Here is a 5,133-nt window from a genome sequence, read left to right on the forward strand (position 1 = left end):
TCTCAGGTCTCCCCGGAGCCTTCTTTTCTCCAGGCTGAACAGCCCCAGCTCTCTCAGCCTGTCCTATGCAAAGATTTAGGCAGCATAACTTAAGGCTCAGACTGAGTTAGCATATGGGTTAGCACGTATAACTACTTATTTACTAAGAGTCTTATACTGTCCTCATGGGTCTGACAATGTTAATTATTTGTGGTTTCTCCCTTACCCAGTTCCATCAGAAAGATGCAGGTTAGTTTAAGCGCTTACTAAGGTGACTTTCATTCTGTGCTGTTTCTACAGAGTCAGGCTAGGAAATCCAAAGGGGCCAGTAAGATCCAGAGTGAGAAGATGGGGCAGTAAGATTAAGCCAGAAAACTGCTGGGCGCTAGCCTCCTGACTGGCTTGGCAGCAATCAGCACAGCATGTATAATTGCTGCTTCAGAGTGACCTGCTTTGTTCTTGCTTCACTCAGTCCCTTAGCCAAAATTGCACTCTCAAGCTAAAATCAAAGAAACTATACCAAGGGATGGATCTGATTTAACAAAATTGTTTTCTAAATTGATTTAAATTGGTGTTCAAACTGTGTGTATGGCTTCCTTCAGTGACAGAAGTATGATTTTACCTCTTCCTATTCCTGGTAGCTGTGCAGAGCTGAACCACCTGAGAGGAAACAGGCTCGTGCCTCTCCATAGCTGGGCACTTACACTAAAACTGAGCCAACTTTTCATAACATAATTGTCAGTGATGTTTCAATTAAGAGCCTTGGGTGACTTTCTGCTCCCAGACTAAATCATATGGTACTTAGAGAAGCATCATTTTATCCACAACAAAGTACATTTTCCTTTGCTGGTTCAGGATGTTTGGGCCTGGCAGTGTCTCTTTAAAACTCAACATTTTAGGAGAAGCAGATACTTCATTTTATTTCTATTTGCTTGGCACTTTGAACCTTTGTAACGCAGCTACCTTCAGGCTTTCCTTCTGCAGCAGCGAATGTCAACAGCTTAAGCATTTTTGCGGGGGAGTGAGGTCTGACTGCCTTGTGTAGAAACCATTCAGCCTTACTGTCCTCTCATTTAATGAAAGAATCATTTCTTGTGCTAAAAGAAATGTAAAAATTGGTGCGTTATGGGGATTAGCTAATGTGCCTGCATTAAACATTGAATCTTATGACTCTCAATAGAAGCATTAGGACCAGTAACCTTGCCTTAGATGTGAAAGCACTGAAAAATAAAAACCCAAACACTTACCTGTGATTTCAGCATGTTCAGTTTCCAATGATGAATGATACTGCAGGTGCTAGGTACACTTATTGCTTTTTATGAATAACACATATTAAGTCTGTAGACTTGAGAGGGCATATATTTTCTTCAGGTATTGAAATCTTGTCTCAAAACCTTTAGCTGTTTGGCCTATGACTGAAAGCTGGGTGACATGGTGTTTTCACACTGAAGCTCATGGCAGGGAAAGGCTAGGAGCTGTCAATTGTTCTGAGAGCTAATGGAGGCATTAAAAATGTAGCAGCTTACTGGGGAGAAAGCAGAGTGGGTAGGGAATGTGTGTTACTAGCATATGCTGTAACTGGACTGTAAGTGGTCTCCACACATTCATGAATGATGGCTGACCTCTACTCTGCTAGGGCACATGTGTGCACGTCCATCATGGCAACACACTCTGAACTTACTGCATGAGAGGCTCTTGGGAGCATAACCCCTCTATCTATCTCCAAATATAGCTCTGCTGGGCTGCAATATAAGGCAGTTGGGAGAGTTGTTGGATTGAGTAGCCATCTGGAAACTGCACTGCAGTGATACCCACCAAGATCCCTATGCCTGGTTGGTGACCTTCTTTGCTAAGAGGCAAATGTCTGCAGCTTGTAAAAGAAAAAGATGCCTCTGAATGCCTTTCCACTTTTAAAGGCTCCCCAGTGCCGGCTCAGCAGAGCAAGTGAAACCCATGGCAGTGCTTACTGTACTTGTACTGTATCGATGTATGCAGCCATACATCTGGTCAGGGAGGCGTGCCCCAAGCAGGGGGCTGGGAATTATTCCTGGAACTGCCTCTGACTTAGGGTTAGAACTTTGACCTGAGCCAAACTGCTAACTAGGAGCTGTTTCAAAGCCAGTAACTTTGAAAATTATGCCAGTTAGCCCCTCTCTGTCTTGGTGTCCACCCTTAAAAGTCCTTTATAAAAATGAACTGCATTTGAATCCTTTGAGGAGAGTTTCCTGTTAGAGCAATAATAAATAAGAATTATAGCAACAATTCAGTACTCTCTGTGAAGTTGTAGGGATTTGGCATTGTCACTTGACTGCAATTTTGTTTGTCCTGCAGATACAACAAAGAACAAATCAGCCCAAGTATTATTTTTTTATATATAAAAATGATATATTGCTGTCTTTTAAAAGAAAATTAAAACTTTAACTCTAAGGTGTGTGTAATAAAATGGCACTTTAATTCTCTAGTGTGCCATGAAGGCTTCTTCTGTTAATTTATTCTTTTATTTTCATTTTTTGTGCTTCGTGTAATATTCTGAAGTTATTAATGTGGCAATATATTTGACCACAAAAACCTGCCTTGTGGTGTTGTTAAGACTGTGAATTAACTCCACAAATGGAAGGCATTTCTGAATTCAAGGCAAATAGATCATGCTTTGGGTAAAATCATTAGCAACATGACAGATGTGCAAGGGTTTCTAGCAAGACCTGAACTCACTAGTACTAGCCTAGGTTGTGGGTACCTGCAATTAACTTTCCTAATCTGTGCATAAGAATTTGTAGGACACCTCCTGCATCTATGGTACAGCTTCCACTGAATGCAAATTAGCTGGCATAATTTCATTCTTTTCTATCTGTGTGTATTGGCAGTGAATGACTAATTCTTTGGAAAAAGAAGCAAAGAGTTTTTATGTCAGGGTTATCGTAGACTTGTAAATTGATATTATAGTTTGAGTTAAAGGGACCATTAAAGGCCATCTAGTCCAACTCTCGTGCAATGAGCAGAGCCACCTACAGCTCAGTCATGCTGCTCAGAATCCCATCCAGCCTGACCCTGGATGTCTCCAGGGACAGGGCATAAACCACATCACTGGGCAACCTGTTCCAGCGCTTCACTACCCCTAGTGGAAAAAACTTTTTCCTTATATCCAATCTAAATCTCTCTTTTAGTTTGAAACCATTTCCCCTCGTCCTATCACAGCAGATCCTGCTAAAGAGTCTGTCCCCTTCTTTCTTCTAGCCCTCCTCTAGATACTGAAAGACCATTTTGAGGTCTCTCCAGAGCCTTCTCTTCCCCCGGGCAGAACAGCCCCAGCTTTCACAGCCTGTCCTCATTGGAGGAGTGTTCCATTCCGTGTATAATTTTTTGTAGCTCTCCGCTGGACACACTTCAACAGGCCATGTCTCTCCTGTACTGAGGACTCCTCATGTGGATGCAGTTCTCCAGGTGTGGCCTCACCAGCAGAGAGCAAAGGGCCAGGACCATATACCTCGCCCTGCTGGCCACCATTCTTTTAATGCAGCCCAGGATACAGTTGGCTTTCTGTGCTGTGACGACACATTTCTGGAGGGCACATTCATGTCCAAGACTGCCATTCACCAGTACACCGTCCTTTCCAGCAAGACTGTGCTCCGTCCTTACATCCCCCAGCTTGTACTGGTAGTGGAGGTTGCCACCACTCAGGTGCAAGACCTTGCACTTGGATTTGTTGAACCTAATGAGGTTCACCTGGGCCCACTGCTCTGCCTGTCTAGGTCTCTCTGGATGGCATCCTGTCCCTCAGGCCTGTCAACAGCACCACAGAGTTTGGTGTTATCCTCAAACTTGCTGAGGGTGCACTCAATCTCACTGTTGATGTCATTGATGAAATTGTTAAATAGCATCAATCCCAGTACAGAGCCACCACTCATTACTGATCTTCACTGAGCCATTGATCACCAATCCCTGAGTAGTGATTAATATAATGCACTGGAAATGTGTGTTTTAGGAGATCACGTACAAGCTAAAGTAGGTGGTAAATTCCACAAATGATCTCAGGAGTTGCTGAGGCTCAACTTTGTGGTGGATGTAGTACACGCTCATGGGGTGGAACTTCTTGGAACAGAGCTGGAAGGAACATAGGTTTCAAAGACAGTTTGCTGAAGTGTATTGCTTTGTTAGCTTTGATGTCTGTCTCTCCATGCTGGTAGGATAGACTCATGACTCTGAAATGTCTGTTTTGTGCTCAGCGGTCAGAAAGACAAACAGAAGACTGGGAAAGCAATCAAGAATCATACAGTGTTGCCACATAAATCCATTTTGGATACTGACTGTGGTAATTGCTGTCACCTCAAGAAGGATGCAAGAGTAGATTAGACAAGAAAGAGAGAAGAGAGAAGTACACTTCTTTTTTTCCATGAAAACTGATTAAATAAGTACAACTATTCAGCTTAGAAGAAAGATAACTGATGAGGTGTGTTGTTACCATTTCTCACAGTCTAGGAGCTACAAACCACAAAGTGAATACCACTGGAAAAATAATTCTGGCCAGAGTCAGAGGCAAGCTATTTTTTCTGTTGTTCTTGAGAAGCACTACATAATAGGGTTTGCATGGAGGAGAGTATTTCTCAGATGCCAAACTGCCAGTGGCCACATCTCATGGCTGCTGATTTTCCACCCTCTTTCTAGGCCTTGCTGGTCAGACTGCTGGCTCCAGGCTGTTGTGTGAGCGTTACTTTACCTCCAAGCTCTCTGGCTCTTGGCACATGCAGGACCGAGATCAGCTGGTATTGTTTTGGACTGGACAGGGGCAGGCTGTATAGCTCGGGCCCTTTGTTGGATTTCTTCTGGAGAAGAATGAGGTGCAGTTAAGGCCAGCTCCTCATTAGGATGAATGAAGAGCTGAGCCATAACTGCTCAGCCCCCCATGGCATCCAGGCAGACAACTGGTGAAGGCCTGGCCATGGCTACCCTCTTGTTTGCCCTAGCTCAGCAAACCAAGAGCCAAGGACATATGCTCTCCAGGGCTGTCAAGCAAACAGTGAAAGGAAGCAGACCTAAAGGCAATTGTCTTTTTAGGTGAAAGCAGAGTTTTCTGTCATTCTTGTCAGCAATGGGCTCTGCTGGAAGGCCCCGCAGGCACTTGATTACATCGGGGGAGGGGTGGGAGAGGGTCACGCT

Source organism: Gallus gallus, chromosome 6, assembly GCF_016699485.2.
Source record: "Gallus gallus isolate bGalGal1 chromosome 6, bGalGal1.mat.broiler.GRCg7b, whole genome shotgun sequence".
Lineage (NCBI taxonomy): Eukaryota > Metazoa > Chordata > Aves > Galliformes > Phasianidae > Gallus > Gallus gallus.